At 36.7% G+C, this 20,197-nt stretch overlaps 1 long non-coding RNA gene across 1 annotated transcript in view; it reads left to right on the plus strand.

Moving 5' to 3' along the window:
* The window catches only part of LOC141577399 (uncharacterized), a 194,407-nt gene that overhangs the window by 160,127 nt on the left and 14,083 nt on the right, over positions 1-20,197 (plus strand). Inside the window, exon 2 of the long non-coding RNA XR_012506273.1 lies at positions 15,008-15,042. This is a non-coding gene — a long non-coding RNA (uncharacterized LOC141577399). The remainder of the gene's footprint in view (positions 1-15,007; positions 15,043-20,197) is intronic.

The raw sequence follows: 20,197 nt of genomic DNA on the forward strand, positions 1-20,197 counted from the left end.
CATGTCACATCTTCTCTTTTCATTCTGTCTGATATCGGATTCTTCATACTCATCCCCTCCGAGGTCTACTCAACTCTTCATATTTCTCACTCATTTTTTCCTTTTTTCATGAGTTTAGGAATTAGGTTCCTATTAAGAATTGACTCAAACTTATAATTCTTTTCTTTCATATCTTTGTATTCTTTACTCCTGCCCATTTTATTTGACATCTTTTTGATGACATTTCCACACTCAAGATAAATCCCCAGTTTGTCTATGTCACGGTGAACCACCATCTATTTTCTATGGTAGTTTTGCTTATTCTGAAGTGATCTCATTCTTATTGCCTTGACACTGCTTTATTTAAACTTGTTCAGAATCATAGGTTCTTGTTTTTACCCCCCTTTTCCGATTTTTTTTGACTGCTCCCTAATTGTTCTCTGGACTGCTATTTCCTGGGACTGTTTCTCTTTATTTTTCTCTTTCCCATTGAGATGACGTCTGTTTACAAGTAGGTGAAAGCATAAGCTTTAGTAAGAGTTGTAGTTTCAAATCTGGTACAATTGGATGTCAGCTTCCACCAAACTCTATTTTGGGAAACTAATATAATAGAATATAGGGTCAGTTCTAGAACATGGTCAGTTACTGGTCAAGTATTGTGACTAAGTTTGTTAGATCTTCAAAATCAGAGTAAAGTATCTGAAAAGAACACTCAGTTACAGGATATTCCTGAATCTCTTGCTCCATTCTTTAAGTCATCAGTATCCCCTCATCACTTTTATTCCTCAATATGGAAATACCCACTGACAGAGAAAAACAGCTGTTAGATATGCAGCAGTTCAGTGTTGAAAGAAAGCATGCTCAGTGTCATCTTCATACAGACCCCAGAATACTTGTGGTGGCTGCATGGATCATGTTAGGAGGGAGTCTGAAGTCAGAGTTAGTATCAGCCCAAAAGACTACTGAGATTAATCAGTGATACCAGTGGTACTTGCCTCAGTCCTGGAGACTGAGACTGATACTGAGACTGTCTTCATCATCCTTCATCCAAGAAGAAAACAACTGAGGTCTTTGTTAGGGGAAACTGTGAATAATGGCACATATGAATGAAATTGTCAATGATGTGGAAAATTACTTGGAAAGAGAGTTTTGAAGGCAGATAGCAGGGAACTAGTAATGAGTCTGTTGCCATAGGGAAAACCTAAAAAGAAAGCATAAATTAAAATGATCAGTGGAGATGAAGAGGGAATGATGGTTCAGAGAGTTTACTCACTATTAGAATGGGTTTGAATTAATCCTAGATTAGATGTGGAGGATGAAGAAGAAAGGAGTTAAGGAAGACACTTAGATTTATTGCTAAAATGATAGTGTGGACTGTTATATCACTGGGAATATATATGAAAACAAAGGGCCTTTAGAGATAAGGCAGATACTCTGTTCTGAATATCCCTACTCCACATTTTGGTTGCTGTTCATTATACTTTATTATTTTTACTACTTTTTAATGACACCAATACACACAGACACTTTGTTAAAAAAATAAAATTAAATAATGGCTAAAGTCCCTTTAATCATTTGTTGTATATATATATTTTTATTGAAGTATAGTCAGTTTGCAGTGTGTCAATTTCTGGTGTACAGCTTAATGCTTCAGTCATACATGAACATACATATATTCATTTTCATATTCTTTTTAACCATAAGTTACTAAAAGATATTGAATACAGTTTCCTGTGCTATACAGTATGAACTTGTTGTCAATTTTATATGTAGTAGTTAGTATCTGCAAATCTCAATCTCCCAGTTTATCCCTTCCCACTCCCTGGTAACCATAAATTTGTTTTCTATGTCTGTGACTCTATTTTGTAGATAAGTTTTTCTTTCCTTTTTTTTTCTTTTTGATTCCCCATAGAAATGATATCATATGGTATTTTTCTTTCTCTTTCTGGCTTACTTACCTTAGAATGACAATCTCCAGGTCCAACCACATTGCTGCAAATGGCATTATTCTGTTCTTTTTTATGGCTGAGTAGTATTCCATTGTATAAATATACCACAACTTCTTTATCCAGTCATTTGTTGATGGACATTTAGGTTGTTTCCATGTATTGGCTATTGTATTATAGTGCTGCTATGAACATTGGAGTACATGTATCTTTTTGAATTAAGATTCCCTCCAGATATATGCCCAGGAGTGGGATTGCTGGATCATATGGTAAGTCTATTTTTAGTTTTTTGAGGAATCTCCATACTGTTTTCCATAATGGTTGCACCAAGCTACATTCCCACCAACAGTGTAGGAGGATTCTCTTTTCTCCATAGCCTCTCCAACATTAATTCTTTGTGGACTTTTGAATGATGGCCATTCTGAGTGGTGTGAGGTGATACCTCATTGTAGTTTTGATTTTCATTTCTCTGATAGTGATAATGAACATATTTACATGTGCCTATTGGCCATTAGTATGTCTTCATTGGAGAATTGTTGGTTTAGGTATTCTGCCCATTGTTGGATTGGGTTGGTTGTTTTTTTCTTTTTAAGTTATATGAGCTGTTTGTATATTCTGGAGATTAAGCCCTTGTCAGTCTCATGTTTTGCAAATATTTTCTCCCATTCTGCAGGTTGTCTTTTTGTTTTGTTTATGGTTTCCTTTCCTGTGCAAAAGCTTATAAGTTTAATTAGGTCTTATGTATATTTTTAATTTTTTTGCATTTTTATTGAGTTATTTTACAAAGTTGTGTCAAATTCCAGTGTAGAGCACAATTTTTCAGTTATAATGAACATACATATATTCATTGTCACATTTTTTTCACTGTGAGCTATATAAAAAATATACATATATATATATATATATATATATTTCCCTGTACTATACAGTATAATCTTGTTTATCTACTTGTTTATTTTTGCTTTTATTTCTATTGCCTGGGTATATAGCCCCAAGACAACATTGCTGAGATTTATGTTGGGTAATGTTTTGCCTGTTTTCTTCTAAGAGGTTTATAGTGTCTTGTATTATGTTTCAGTCTTTAAGCCATTTTGAATTTATTTTTATGTATAGTGTGAGCATTCTAACTTCACTGATTTACATGCTGCTGTCCAGTTTTCCCAATGCCATTTGCTAAAGAGACTTGGACTTTCCTCCATTTTATGTTCTTGCCTCCTTTGTCAAAGATTAACTAACCAAAAGTCTGTGGGTTTATTTCTGGACTCTATTCTGCTCCATGGATCCACATGTCAGTTTTTGTACCAATAGCAAGCTGTTTTGATTACTGTAGCTCTGTAGTATTGTCTGAAGTCTGGGAGGGTTATTCCTCCAGCTTCATTCTTTTTCTTCAGTAATGCTTTGGCAATTCTCGGTCTTCTGTGATTCCATATAAACTTTAGGATTATTTGTTCTAATTCTGTGAAAAACATCCTGGTTAATTTGATAGAGATTACGTTAAATCTGTAGATTGCTTTGGGTAGTATGGTCATTTTAATAATATTAATTCTTCCAATCCAAGAACATGGGTTATCTTTCCATTTCTTTATGTCATCTTTAATTTCCTTAGTCAGTGCTTTGTAGTTCTCTGCATATAAGTCTTTCACTTCCTTGGTTAGATTTATTCCTAAGTATTTTATTTTTTTGGATGCAATTTTAAAAGGTATGTTTTTCTTTGCTTTTCTTTCCTGATATTTCATTGTTTGTGTAAAGAAATGCCACTGTCATTAATCATCATTCTTAAATCGAGTCCTTTTCTCTCATCCCCAGAGATAATTATAGTTATGAACTACTCATCTTTCATGTATTCACATATACTAGGGTTTCTTAATTCCATCACTATTGATATCTGTTGTTGGAGGCTGTACTGTGCATTGTAAGATATTTATCAGCATGCTTTGCCTCTGCTGCCTAGGTATCAGTTCTGAACCCCCAGAGAGACAGTCAAAGATGATGTGTGTCCAAATGTCCCCAAGGGGCAAAAGTACCCCCAGTTGAGGAGAATTACACATATGAATATACACATTTGAATCCATAGAAAAGGGATCTTAAGGGAATTTCAGTTAAACACAAACATGAAAGATATTTTATAAAAGCTCACTCAACTCCAGCCCAATTCCCTTTTAATATTCCTTACTGCATGTTAGTGCATGGAAACCTAAAACCCGTATTTCCAAGACTCATTACAGTTCAGATTCTGCAAGTTATCTACATTAAACCAAGCCAAGGCAGCAACATTTGATAGTAAAGGCAAAGAAAATATCAAGCAGATATGTAACTCCTCTGGCAAGCATGATTATAATGATATTTGGGGTGTGTGTGTGTGTGTTTATGAGTGTGAGCTGCATCAGAAATCCAAAGTCAGGAGCTTAGTCTCCTGGCTATGGAGAGACATGGGGCAAAGATCTTTTGGCCCAGTTCATGGCAGACATAGCATGGCTCTGGAGTCAGCAATAATGATGGTCGTTTCTTAATTCTGTAGCATCCCAAACATCACAGAGTCAGTGGCTGACTTAGTGGTCTAGTTCAGCAGTGTTGTTCAGGGAATTTTTCAAGAGATGCTTATCTGGCCTCTTCAGTGATTTTGTGAGAAGCATAATAATGAATGATAAATAACAAATCCTCCTCTCGTCACACTATCCAAGGGGCAACAGCTAAATCCAGACTCATTCTCTGCTGCCTTCTGAAACTTTAAGAAAAAACAAAAGACATTAGTTGTACACTATGATTACAAAGAGAACAGGAGTGGGGACTACAGTGAGTAAAAGATGTTAACAAATTTTTAATGAAGGGATGTGGATGAAGCATTAGCAGATTCAGAAGGTTGTTGTCAGTTCCTGGCAGAAGACATTGCCAAAGGAAAGCCCAGTGATTCATCCTGCAGAGCCCTGAGTAGACCTGGGAATCAGAGGCACTGATATTATTGGGTGAGATGATGAGTGGGAGTGAGGCCTGTGTATTACATGTAGGGCTAAGATCAGGGAAATCGGTAAAAAGCACAATATGGAACAGGTACCTGCCCCAGGTAACTTTATTATTTCATGCATCCTAGTGACTGCTTGTCCCCAACACTGCAAAATGGTACTAGAGAAGCATCAGACTCAGGGACATGTGTCACTGTAGACTGACAGAGAGCTGCCTTCCAAAAACCAGAAGTGTTAAGGGAAATCCAGCACATGGAGTGGTGGGACTTCCTGTCCTCTGATAGATAATTAAACTTCTTAGAATGCTGATAGCCAGATCTACACACTCCAGGTATGAGCTGAGCAAATCCTCCTACAGAGACACTGAATAAACCAACAGAACAGATTTTTAGATACTGATACTTTGGAGTCTGACTGCTAAATGTATGGTTGCCCAGCCTGTCCATCTGGTATTTCTATTAGGAAAATCAGTAGTTGACAGTTTTCTCCCTCCACCCAACATAGATCATCTATCAGTATTTGAGTGTCCCGAACTTAAACATGAATGATAACATAAAATATCAGATATGAGTGTGTGTGTGTGTGTATGAGTGTTGTAGTGAAGGAGGGCAGATTTGAGACTATCCAACAACATGAAAGAGAGTAAAAAATAATTAGAGGAAAAAGGAACTCCAAGAGAAAAGAGAGTGTGTGTATATACGTATGTCTGTCTGTCTATGGAGACAGAGGAATGTTATCAGTGTGTATAAACATATGATATTTAAATAAATAACACACACACACACACACACACACATGCACAGAAGCTCTCCAAATGAGCCAGCCCAAGTTCTCCCCTTTTAGAACTTGCCTGCCTGCTTTTATGACCCATGGGCTTGCTTTGCCCCTTTAACAACCTCACGTAACAGGATGTGTGACCCACAGCAAATCTTTGAAACTCCATGGACCTCAGTTGTTTCATTAGTAAAAAGGAAGAGCTTGCACTTGATCTCTGAAGATCTTTCAAGCACTAACATTAAATTTTTTCTCTCTCTTTTGATCTCTTTTTCCTATTAATATATTTACTTGCAGGGGCACATAAACAGTAATTTTGCAAAACACTTCCTTTTTGTTTCCAAAAGACATTAATTAAACCCACATAAAGCAGCAGGTGTACAGTCATTTCTGTGCCTTTTAGTCTTCACTTGTTGAGAAAGCAAGCCTTTAGGTGAGCAATGATGCCCCCATTGGTGGGGCAGGGGTGGGGGTTTGCAGTGACTTGGCATCTTCTGGCACATTTTTGCCTTAGACTAAGTTAAGGTGCCAAGCCTAAAACAATATTCCTTTGCAAGATTTAGCATGGAAGGAATTATTGAAACCACAGGGTATAAATTAATGATTAGCTTGAGGTGCTATTAGCATATCAGGAGAAAGGACTAAATGAGCTATGATCTGAATTAAAATATGTCATCCTGGAAATTGCAAGTGATAGGATGGAGAAACAGTACTGAGTAATAGGGGAGAAGGAATGAGCTATTAGACTGAGAAGCAAGGAGACAAGCATTTAAATTAAGAGGACAGGACAATGAGACAGCGTGCGTTAACGTGCACACTCCCAGACTGAAAGACACTGTGGTTAGTCTTTGTAGACAGGAAGCGATCCATCAGCTGGGCTAGAATGCAGCTCTAAGGGGACCAGGCAAGGAAAAGGATGCAAAGTACTTTTCTGCTTGGATAAAGCAAGCAGACATAAATTCATCCCAAGCACTTCTCCCTTAAGCGACATCATTAAGTGCTGTCATGAGCAAAAGGCTCACTAATCAGAAAGTTACTGAGGGGGAAAAAAAAAAAAACAGGGTGAGGAGCTATAAAAAGCCTGATGAGTCAATGTTTGAGAAAAAATACAATGAAAAGTGAGTCACTTTGCACTGTTTTGGCAAAGGTGGGCATCAAAATACAATATTTATATTTGTAATTATATTTAAGAGGTAAGGGAGAGAGAGAGACAGGCTGAGAGAACAAGAGAGAGGAAACTAATAAAATCACATCCCCATTGGAATGAGCCGTCTGTTATAAATCTCTCCACGCTTGTGCTTACTGACAGATCACCTCATCAAGAGCTGGTTTCTTTGTTTGGGAAAGTCAGGTGTGAGTTTGCCATGTAGCATTGTTACTTTCAGCATGGTGTGCAAGCTTTGCTTCTAGAGTGTCGGTCCACCCAGTGTGTCTGGCTCGAGGAAATCTGAGTAGGGCAGAGACAGAAATATCATGAGCCTGTAGCAGCTGCACTACAAACAGGCCAGCAGAAGTGATTATAAGGTTGTTTTTTTAATATTTTGTTTGATTGAGAATAATTAATGAAACTAGGTAAGACATTAGATTAGCCCCTTTGAACACCAGGAAGCATTTTTGCCCTGCTGTCAGACACAAAGCTATAGGCATGGATAAGGAACCATTATTTAAGAACCCATAAATTTCCAGGTTCAAAGTTCAGTGACTGATTTTGGCAAGCCCTATTTAATAAACACCAACCCTAAACCCAAAAAATCAGATTTGTAATCTCAGCATCTCTGTTTCCAGATAGTTGTTTTTTTAACTGAAGTTTATTTTTGCTGTGTGCTTAAAAGTTGAGAATAACAGTTTTATGTATAGCTTTTCATTGTAAGCAAAAAGGAATGAAAGCCTTCATAAAATTATCATGTTATGATTTTTTAAAGCAAGTTCTCATCTTGTCAATAGCATTTCCAAACCTTTTTTTTTTCTTTAATTACCAGTTTCTTTTTTTTAAGTTTTATTTCTGGGGACTAGTGCTACATAGGTGAGGGGGATGCATTCTATTTCCTCACATGATAACAGTCTACTATGAAAGTCAGCATTTTACAGTGAATTAGCTGAGTGAGAAAATGCTGCAGTATCAATTTATATTACAAACCATGAGGAGGCTAAGGTGGCATTATCAGCTTTCTTACATGATAGAACAGTTCTTCACATAGAAGATGCTTGAGCTGGAATCAGAATGAGAAAGGTTTGCCAATTTGTTATCATCTGGGGCTGACATTAGCAGCTATATGGGCTTGTTAGTGGATAAGGGAACTGTTAATTTTTCTATATGGCTGGGGTTTAAGGAGTGAAGAAATGGGTCAGTGAGTGGTAGGTAAGGGTTTAACCAATATTATAATAGTTGAACAACATCAAGATAAAATACTATTACCTGCCCTGCTGAATTCACCGTCAGATTAATACTATGAGTTGGAGCTTTATTGTATCATAAGACTTTGTGACTTGCTTGTTCTGCCTGATTTGATCTTGGTGATCAGTAATAATATACACTGCTGTCAAGCAAGTCAAATTTGTCATCACAGACTAGTTTCATCTATTGATTTGCTTTTTACCAATTCAGCTAGTTCCACTGAATGATGCAGAAAGGGCAACAGAAGTAGATACTATTTCGTATTCAACAGAGATGTCTAGAAATGGTGTCAGTTTATAATTGGGCAAATCATAGTTCTTTCCTCCTTCCTGTTTTTAGAATTAACAAGTTTCTCAGCCTTTCAAATGCCTTCTTCATTAATTGGTGAAAATAATGATTCAGACAGATGGCTTCTTTGAGGGAAGTAGTTACTATTATATCCCTTGGGGAAGAGCCATCTGCTCCGATGTGGGTGGGGGGCTTCCAGATGTTGCCATTTCCCTATCACCTGTGGGGTCTTTGTAACCCACTATTTCAACTATGATACAGGACTCTTTAAGGAGTAACAGTGTTTACATGATCATTTCCATTAACACATGTAAAATATCTAGGTATAGCCAAGTGTATTGGATTGAGGCCAGAGCCCTTTCTCACATCTCTTCTGTCCCTTCTCTAGCTTCATATTTTAATTCAAAGTTTAAATCTTCCATTATTAAAACTATTGTAAAGGGGGGAAATCCTAATTAGAATGGGCAAAGTATCTTGATTGGGCAGATACTTTTCCAAAGAAGATATGCAAGTGGCCAATAACCACATGAAAAGTTACTCAGCATCACTAATAATTAGGGGCATGCAAATCAAAACCACAGTGAGATACTGTCTCACACCCATAAGGATGGCTAGTGTTAAAACAAATGAACAGAAAATAACAATTGTGGGATATTGGCAAGAAACACGCAGAAAATAACGAGTGTTAGATATTGGCAAAATTATATATCCAAAAGAAATAAAAGCAGGGTCTGCGATATCTGTACACACATGTTCATAGCAGCATTCTTCACATTAGCTAAAAGGTAGAAGCAACTCAAGTGTCCCTATATGGGTGAACAGATAAACAAAATGTGGTATACATTCAATTAAATATTTAGCTTTAAAAAGGAAGGTAGTTCTGACACATGCTGTACCATGAATGAATTTTGAAAACATGCTAAGGGAGATAAGCCAATAATCAAAAGAAAAATATTGTACTATTCTAGGCACCTAGATTAATCAAATTAATACAAAATATAATGATGGTTGCCAGAGGCTGGGAGCAGGGAAGGCTGGGAGTTATTGTTTAATGGATAGAGTTACAATTTGAGAAAATCAACAGTCCTGGAGATAGATGGTGGCAACATTTGCATGATAATGAATGTATTTAGTGCCACTGAAGTGTACCCTTAAATATTTTAAATCGCAACTTTCATGTCATGTATATTTTGACATGATCACAATAACACTGTGGAATTAGTTTGTTTTTTTCTGTTTCAAAACTAGCAGCATGTGTTCTAACTTAGAGGTTGTGCTTCACTCTTCCTTCCCAGCTTGGGGAAATTGCAGAGAAAGCCCATAGCATCTCCTCTATTTTCTTAACCTTTCATCTTTTCTCTTTCTAAGAAATTGATAACTATGTTATTCTCCAATACAAGCAACATATCTAATTCTTATACCCGTAGACTAAATTTTCCCTCCTGGATCAATGATGGCAACATGTTATAATAGCTGAACAAGAAAACAAGACATGAGAGCAGGCTACAAAGGAAGGACACTAATGGGGTCACAATGAACCTGAGATAACAAAAGTAAGCAAAGTTCAGGGAACATAAAATTGCAGTTTAGAGTATAGTGAGAGGTCTGTGTGGATACTCAAAAGCCAGAAATCTGCACAGCCTCAGGATCAAGATGAATGGCCCAGGCAAAGCAGTCGCTGGTCAAATTCCAAAGAACTCATAGAAAATTTGCACTGTGCTAACCCTGGAAAATGAGGGACACTGTGATAGGCTTTTCCACATAACGTAAAAGATCTCATCTGTTCTGTATTCTTACGCACCATCACCAGTGGCAACCTACACTAAAGGAGGCTAATAGAATGATAGTAAAATCTCTGGCAAAGTTACTTTTTCCCTATAGTATCATGCCAGAATGAATAACTAATAATGAGAAGTAACATTTACATAGCACTTGTCATGCTTCATATAACTAAACAGTGGTGGTTATACATGGTCTGCACCAGGGTTGTAATCCTGTACTGGAAGGAAGGATCATGCCAATAACCTTGCTTTGTCTGGTACTGACAAGAGAGTACTTCTGATAATAACATCAAGAAAATCAAGTGCTTTAAGATACATGTATTCAGATATCTAAAAAGTAGCAGGTAAAAATAATAAAAATCTAGAAAGAGGGTCAATTTTTAACTATTGAGTTTACAAAAAAAAAGCTACAGACATTGATACAGAATTCTTTATAAAAGGAATAATCCAAGTTAAGGAAAAAAGCAATGCAAACAATGCAACACACATGGCTTACAATAGTTAAAAAAAAAGGGAATAAACTAAAATGCTCCAATGAGGAGAGGTAATTATCATTTTAAGTATATTGTACCAACATGAAAAAGCCATAAACAGTAATGTGCGAAAATGGAAAATAAAAATGATACACTAAGATCACAACCATGTTAAAATATATAACCATAAAACTTAAAATGATCACACATACCTTTTGGTAAATTAAAATGGATGTGATTTTTCTCTTCTTTTAAACTTTATGTAATGATACAATGATAAGAAATGTATGGCTTTAAAGAGACATGAGATTAATGGCTCTTATTTGTAGTGTTTACATGACTTCAGTAATATCTTGAGAAATCTACAAGGTAAGTATTATTGCCACTAAAAAAGGAGGAGAATTAGCGGTAGTATTGATAATGGTGGTGGTGGTGGTAGTGGTAGTAATGGTAGTAGTGGTAGTAGTAGTGGTAGAGGTAGTAATGGTAGTGATAGTGGTAGTGGAAGTAATGGTAGTAGTGATGGTAGTAGTACTGGTAGTGATAGTAGTGATGGTAGTAGTGATAGCAGTGGTAGTAATGGTAGTAATAGTAGTAGTGGTAGTGGTAGTATTAGTACTGGTAGTGGTGACAGTAGTCATGGTAGCCATGATAGTTGTGGTAGTAGTAGTACTGGCCATGGTGGTAGTCGTAACTTATGGTTAAACTGGTCACACAGTTACCAGGTAGAATATTCAGGACTTGACAGATGATTGGTCTGCCTCTGAAACTTACGGTCTTTAACGTATGCTCTCTCTGTGTTTGACCCCATGCTGACTCCGTGTAATTGTTGTGGAAAAAAGTGTTACAACTCAGTTGTGACAGCAACCTGGATCCGGGCGAGAGACCAAGTAGCACTTAGAGAGTTGGAGAACTCAGGTTTATTACGCCAGGGGGCCAGAGGAGTTAACACTTCAAGCTCTGGACCCAATCTGTAGGTTTACACAAGCCTTTTATAGGCTGCCAGTCTTACACTTTGCAACATCATATGCAAATAAAGTACAACAGAAGTCGACCAACCAGGAACAAGCTTTGTAGAAATAGACCAATCAGGAGTGAGCTCCATGCAAATAAAGTACTACAAATGGACCAATCAGAAGTTAGGGAGGTGGACCAATCAGAAGTGAGAAAAATAACCAATCAGAAGCGAGAGTAATAACCAATCAGGAGTGAAGGAAATAGCCAATCAGAAGTGAGCTCAGGGCACCAATAGAATTCTAGGTGTAAGTTAGCCGCTTTAGAGGCAAAAAGTGAGATAGAGCCTCTGGGCAAGGGAACCAGTCGTTGCTGGGAGGAGAGCACCAGCCCTGCCTAGGGGGTCCTGCCGCTCTTTTTATGGGGCTTCCCACCTCATTCCCCTCTTTTAATGCTCTCTTTAACATCTGTAGGGAGCATCAACCTTAGAGTGGTGTCCCTTATTCATCATTGGTTCTTCCTGGTCCAGGGGCCTGTACTGAGTAATTACTAGCTATAGTCTCAGTGACTCTATTCGTGAGCTAATGAAATGGGTAATGAGATTAAGGATGCAGGGACCAAACAGCAGTGCTTGAAGGATCACAAGGAGGGGGCCTGCTAGGGGGAGGAGCCAGGAGGCCCAACTCCAGAGGTTATTCCATTGTGCCCAGGAGTTTGCTAATTCCTGGTTTTTGCGTTCAGCTTGATCTCATAATTTTTGGACCATATTTCTGACAATTCCTGATTGATTTACATAGAAACAGCATTCTTCATTTAGGAAGAGACAGAGTCCCCCCTTTTCGGCGGTGAGCAAGTCTAAATGCCTCCTGTTCTGTATGACTACTGCTGCTAGGAACCCCACCTTCCATTTCTGAGGAAGAATGATAAGTAGACATATCCTTGAATGAAAAACCCTCAAACCTTCCCATTTTTTTCCTCACCCACTCTCCTTGTAGGCCTCATTTTCTTTCTCATGGAAACATGTGTATTTCCTGATAGAATTAAAGAGCAGCCTCCAAATCTAGTCTTTTTCTGTCAGTGAAATTTTAAAAGTTCGATGGAGAAAGTGTATTCCCTCAGACTCTGCCTTTTCTTCTCAAATGATTAAAAAATTTTTTGATTTTGAAATGTTAGACTTACAAGCGGCAGAGATTCCTGTATCTATCCCATCAGCTTCTGCAAAGGTAAGTATCTGACATAGCATGGTAAAATTGTCAATACTAGCAAACCAACATTGTTATAATATTATTTATTAAACTGCAGACCATATTCAGATTTCACCAGTTTTTCCACTAATGTCCTCTTTTTGTTTTAGGATCCAGTTCTGGATCTGACATTGCACTTTTCTTTCCCTAAGTCTCTTTCAACTTGCAACAGTTCTTTAGTCTTTCCTTATTTTTTTTTTATGATCTTGACACTTCTGAATAGTATAATTGATTAATTATATTCCAGAATGTCCTTCAATTTGAATTTTTCTGATGTTTCCTCATGATTGGTCTAAGGTTAAGAATATGTCCTTCTTCAACACTTGGTATCAAAAACAATGTCAATATATTTTACCGCTGATGCTAACTGTGATTACTTGGTTAAATAGTGTTTGCTGTGTTACTATCTTTCCATTTATAGTTAATAAATATCTTGGGGTAGATATTTTGAAAGTATGATAATATCTTGTTTCTTCTGAAAGTTTCACCTGCTACTCAGTAACCTCTGGTGGGCTTTGTCTAGAACAATAATGTCTGTGGTGTTTTCTTACTGCTGGTTTTCTACTGAAGTGTAATTGGAATCTGTAGCAAGTAAAGAGCACATACATGGCACAAGAAACAAGTTTTTTCCTTCCTCAGATCATCAATATAACCTGGAGGATGTGAAAATATATCTCTTAATATTGTCTTTTCCCTTAATCAGTACTGGATTCCATGGAAAATTCTACTTACCTTCAGTTAATAATGGTGTGTCATTGTTCTCAGTCACCTAATTTACTTTGGAACTAGAGTAGAAAGAGTGAAAAATAAGATTCCACTGTACCGTATGATGATATGAGTCTACTTCCTGCATAAATTCCAATGATAGGGGAAAACGTTGGCAGTATTCCTTTCAATATGAAAGATGTCAACAACCAAAGAAACCTCATTGACTTTATTAGGTATCCCCTAGTTTGTGCCTTTAATGAAACAGATTTGATGACATGTAAGAAAATATCTCTTCAGGTTCCATTTGTTTCAGTATCGTCTAGCCCTTCTGAGCCTAAGTTGTTTTTCAAAGGAATCATATAATAGACTGACATATCATATTTCCATAACACTAAAGGAAAAGTTTCCCTCAAGGAAAACGTGGAAAATTAAGTGACTCAAAGATCTCCCATCTTCCCATTCCATTCAGACAAGGGACTCAGAGAAGTGACTTAAGAAGCAGGCTTGGTTGTGCCTGTATGTGTATATGTGTCCAAGGACAAGTCTTCCTTTGATTTCAGTTTCTCTGAAACTAAAGACAGACAAGTGCTAAGATCTCACATTTCATGGAAAATTTAAAATACTATTTACACAAACTGAATAGGCAGAGCGTAAATTAGACAGTTAAGTAACAGCATGGTTTTCCTGAATATACTTTTATGTATTTTATTTATGAATAATGCTACTTGTTATTCCACTTGCCTCCTTGTTGCAAATTAACTCTGACAAGTAGGACATAGGTTAAAAACATTAATCCTTATTGTGTATATATGAATAGGTTTATTTCTATCATTTGTATATTACTTGAAATATGCAGTATTTTATAGATTATATCAAGACATGAAAACAAACACGTTCATTATTTTCTCTTATATATAGAGTATTCATAATGAATGTTTTTCAACTTTAATCGCTAGAAGTTAAGGGTTTTGTTTTTTATTATTTTTTTACAGTTTTTAAAAATTGAATGAAAGAGTGTTTAAATTCTACAGTGCTTTAAAATTTTCAAGAGTTTCACACACATGATTTCATATAATCCCATAATAATCCCTATTTTTTTATCCTCTTACTCCTATGTTGCCCCTTCCCCATTCCCTCTCCCCACTGGTAACCACTAATTTGTTTTCTATATCTGTGAATCGGCTTCTTTTTTTGTTTTGTTTTGTTTTACTCACCAAAATAAAATTAAAACTTTTTCGATTCCACATGTAAGTGATATCATACAGTATTTGTCTTTCTCTGACATGTTTCATTTAGCATAAGGCGCTCTAAACCTCTAATTTTGCAGATGGCAAAATTTCATTCTTTTTATGGCTGAGTAGTAATCCACTGTGTGTGTATCACACCTTCTTTAACCATTTATCTGTTGATGGACACTTAGGTTGCTTTCATACCTTGGCAATTGTAAATAACATGGCTGTGAACATTGGGGTGCATGTATCTTTTTGAATTTGTGTTTTTTTCAGATATATATCCAGGAGTGGGATTGCTGGATCATATGGTAAGTCTATTTTTAGTGTTTTGAGAAATCTCCATACTGATTTCCACAGTGGCTGCACCACACTACATTCCCACCAACGGTGTACAAGGGTTCCCTTTTCTTCATGTCCTCGCCAACATTTGTTATTTGCGTTCTTTCTGATGATAGACATTCAGACAGTGTGAATTGGTATCTCATTGTGGTTTTGATTTGCATTTCCATGATCATTAGCAATGTTGAGTATCTTTTCGTGTGTCTGTTGGCCATCTGCCTTTCCTCTTTGGAAAAATGGCTATTCGATTCTTCTGCTAATTTACATGTTTGTCAGTTTACCTATACCAGTACAATCTTAGGCAAAACTGAATGGCAAGTAAATTTAGTCTTTGCTTTCACTGATTTTCCTTCTTTACTAAATTCCGCATACAAAAGTGTGAATCCGTTGAAAATAGGATCTTTGTCTTAGCCATTTGTGTATTTTCATTGCTTTAATAGTACTCTCACATTATAGACATTCAGAGTACATTTTGCTGAATTCAATGGAATTGATTGAAATGGAAGGGAATTCAAGATTATCTCTGGTTAAGAAAGAGAGATCTGAATATGGAGATAGAGAATCTGAAGGTTAAATTACAGCTCTGTCACTCAGAAACTATGACATAGAGACATTTAGTTTCTTGGCTGATTTTTTAAAATTTCCTTATAGAGTTGCTGTGCAGATTAACTGATGAATGGCATCCTGAATTTCCACTCCTATGATAGAACACATCTCCATAATATGAAGAGATGCCACTAGTGAGCCAAAAAATTAAAGAATTCCTGGGATATAGAAGGCAAATGAGATTAGATCAAAAGCAGAGTAAAAGAATCAGAGCCCCCATACATACAACACAAGGTGGAGCACATGTCAGCAAGAGGAAAAGAAATTTTCAGACATACCAAGTTCTAAGTAAAAAATATCCTTTTTCCTAAAAGCTCCATCTAATTTACTATCCCATGAACATTGTCTTTCTAAAGCGAGCCTCAGTTCTGACCAGAAGAAGGGCCCATGTGTAGGTATTAGGATTTGAGGGAAAAGTAAGCATAGCTGGGCTTTCTAAATAATGAAAAAGAGAACAAAAAGGTTCTACACATGAAATGATTTTACCTTCTTATTTTGGAGATTGGTGGGTGCCTAGTTTTTCTGCTACATAACATGCTAGAGCAGAACCTGTCAGTCGACATGTATGGCAAACTTAACACAAACCAGTTTAATAAGGTCTGCTGTTTATGCTCGTCCAGGGGAGGGAAATATTGGGGAAACAGGCCTACATACCTGCAGAGAAAACACCTACCAGGTATCTATTAAGCAGCCTGATTTCCCACTTAAAAACACAACAAGCCATCCCAACCACCTGCAATTTAGGGATAGAAAAAAAACTATTTGGATAAAAGAGCTAAATATGCAAATAGAGAAACAGACCCAGGGGACATAAAATAAAAATTTAAAAAAAACTCTAGTCATATTCTTAGAAAGACGTGAATAGTCATTATCTCTAGGAAATAAGTAGTAAAGAAGCACAACAAAAATGTATTGAGAATGTAAAATAAAATTACAAAATACAACTTTATTAGGATAGGTAAACAATAGGATGGATGCAGGTATCTACCTATTTAGTAATCACAGATTTTTTTTGGGGGGGAGGAGGAAATCCTGAGTCCAAGACAATAAGACAATGGAAAATAGGAAAACATTAAGAGACGTGGAGTATTAATCCACATACTGGGAGGGCTGAAAGGAGAAAATGAAGCATTTATTAACAATGTGATGAGGGGCGGGTATAACTCAAGTGGTAGAGCACAATTTAGTTTACAAAAGGTCCTGGGTTCAATCCCAGAACCTCCTCTAAAAATGAATAAACAAATCTAACTACGTCCCCCACCAGTAAAAATAAATCAATAAAAATATATAAAAGAAATTTTAAAAAATTTTAAAACATTATGCTAGAGGAGAATTATTCTGATCTAAAACATCTTAGTAATTTTAGGCTTTCAAAATGAAAACGAGTTCGCTTCATTATAAACAGAAGGAATGTTAAATAATAGGTACCTATATATTTCACAACTCCATTGATGATGATATTACCTTCAGGAAGATGAAATTGGTTACCTACAAATGAATGCAAGCCATTGGCATAACTTCTATCAGTAATACATGACGATACAAAATAATGTTAAATTTCCATTAAAATTCTGAGAAAATTAATTCATTCTGAGAATTCTGTATCTAGCCAAACCAACAATCAGAAATTGTATATATACAGGCACACATGTGTGCTCAGATAAGTGAATCCATACGTATTGTCTGTATTTGAAAAAATTGCAGAAGATCATACGGTGAACAACTGGAAAAGCAAAAGAAAGAAAAAGGCTGACCTGAAATATTACAGGAAAAAATTAGAGTTGAGTCTGGCTCATGAGACAGCAATAAATCATGGAAGGGATTACAGGAAATTTCATTTCACCTTAAAGATTAGAAAATTATCCTTCAAACAGCATATGTTTACTTACTTTTCTAAAGATAAAAGCACACTGCTTATTCTGCATTTCTATTTACATGATGCGTTAAAACTGTCTTATAAACTCGATGTCTGTATGAAACATTGCCAGCAATCTGGATTATGTATAAATTCTGTAACTGTTTCAAATTTACTTGTTAATTCTGCCTGTTTAGTTACTTCAGAACAATTAAGTTTGCAACAGTGAAACCCTACCCTCCATAAGCATTCTCCCCAACACCCCCTAAAATGTGACATTGTTCTTTCTGGAGAACAGCTCTGTCAGCATTTTCACAGAGTAAGTGTTTTTCAGTCAAATCAGATGAGATCAAAGAAGTGGTTTCTTTTGAATTCAGTGAAAAGAAAAAAAATTTATAATTACAGTCAATAAAGTACCTGTTATTATGAAAAGTAAAAGCTAAAGCCATCCATGCTCCATATAAAAAGAAAAATATAAAATAATCAAAGTGAATACAAATTCCTTGTCGTAAAAAGCAGCACCCCAAATTTCATGGGAATAATTTAGGTCAAAAGTGAAAAGGAACATATGTAACATATATATGTCAGGTTTCAATTTAGGATTATATATATATAAACATTAATTTACAATTTCATAAATCTTGATTTTTTTTTGGATTCCAGCAACTATTATAGAGAAGATATTTCAAAGGAGACACCATATTGACTCCTAAATCTTCATTAGCACATTTCAATTGTCATACTTAACCTTTTAATTCTTCTCATAGGTGTCCCAAATACTATACTGGGTGATAGTTATAAATGTTGTATTATCTTTCTCATTGCTATAAAACTTATACAAAATTCATGGTTTAAAAGAATGCAAATTTATTATCCTACAGTTCTGTACGTGAGAAGTTCTACACGGGTGTCAGTGGGCTAAAATCAGTGTGGGAGACAAAATTTAAAAAAAAAATTAAAAATTAAAAAAAAATCAGTGTGAGAGGAAGGCTGTGTTTCTTCCTGGTGGCACTAGCAAAGAATCCATTTTCTTCTCTTTCTTAGCTTCCAGTGGCCACATACATTCCCTGGCTCTGTGCCCATTTCCTTCCTGGCCTTGCATCTCTCTACCATTCTTTTGACATCGACTCTCTCTCTGAGCCTGACCTCAGCCAGGAAAGTTTCTTTTATGGGCTGATATGATTAGATTGGACCTCTTTAGATAATCTAATCTAGGATAATCTCCCATCTCAAGATCCTTAACCTTAATTATATCTGCAGAATCCATTTATCCATGTGAGATAACATGATTACACATTCCAGTGATAAGGATGTGGACTTATGTAGGGGGTCATTATTCTGTTTACATTACATGTTTATATTCCCATATAAAAAGTATATTCAACCCATCACAACAGTATAAAAAGTCTCAAGACTTTAAGTCTCATCTAAATCTCATTAGCCTAAAAGCCTAAAATCTCATCGTCTAAATCATCTAAATGAGACATGGGAGCTTCCCTGGTAACAATCCCTGCTGGGCATCCTGTCCATCTATGGACTCATGGAACTTGAGAAGCAAGTTACCTGTTCCTAAAGCACTATGGTGAGACAGGTACATGATAACAGTTCCCAGAATTCAGGCTCAAGATAGTCAAAGATGGAAGGAGGACGAGTTACTGGTCCCAGGCAAATTCAAAGTCTAGGCAGGGAAGCTCTGTTTTAAGTGCTGGGAGTAACCCTAAGGGGCTCAGTTATCTGGGCTCGTAGCTCCGCCCTGGTCGGCAGCCTCCATTTTTAATAAATGGTGGTGCATGCTTTGCAGCTAGATAGTTGTAGCGGCCTGTTTCCTGCCTGTAGAAATGGGTGGTTCCGCCAGCCTTCGTTAATTTTTTACTCTCCCTACCCCTTTCATTCCCAGCTAGCAGTGTTTCTGTTGGCTGGAATTCTGGAGACTCTTGGGGCTCTCCCATCTATGTCATGGTGTCCCCTCCATTGGACAAGATCTTTCCTAGAGTACCCAGTTTCTGTGTTTGGTTTTTGTTGGGATGGCTGAGAGCTCATGCCGTATGGTTTCCCAAGATGCCAGTTAGATTAAAGTGACCTGTTAGAACTTAATCTCCTCCAAGAGCCATATGTGCAAAGGAACATTATGCTCTTTTGATTCTTCTGAGGTATTAGCAAGAAGGAGTGTAGCCTCATACTTGACTTTTCCTCTAGATCATGATTTCCAGGTGGTGAACCTCTCCATTATAGTGATTTTTTTCCCCACAATCTGAATAGGCTGACAACTTGCAAAATCATGCAGTAATGGGGTGTTTTTTGCTTTTTTTTTTTTAAACTCACTTTTGTGTTATTTTAACAGTTCTGCAGTCAATCTCCTTCCTCTAACATTTTACTATAAGCAGCAAGAAGAAACCAGGCTGCACCTTCAACACTCTGCTTAGACGTCTCCCCAGGAAATGTACAGCTTTGTCCTTCACCAGTTCTGCTGTCCACGTAACTGAAGGACACGGTTCTGCTGCGCATTCCACCGCTATGCAGCAACGATGTTATTTCCTCTCGTTTCCAATAACGTGTTCTTCATTTCCTTCTCAGCTTTTACCAGCTGTTCTTTTAAAGTCCATATTTTCCTAACAGTCTGTTCACAGTGATATTAGATTCTGTGAGATGATTTATGTTTTCTC

Source organism: Camelus bactrianus, chromosome 4 (assembly GCF_048773025.1).
Source record: "Camelus bactrianus isolate YW-2024 breed Bactrian camel chromosome 4, ASM4877302v1, whole genome shotgun sequence".
NCBI classification, from domain to species: domain Eukaryota; kingdom Metazoa; phylum Chordata; class Mammalia; order Artiodactyla; family Camelidae; genus Camelus; species Camelus bactrianus.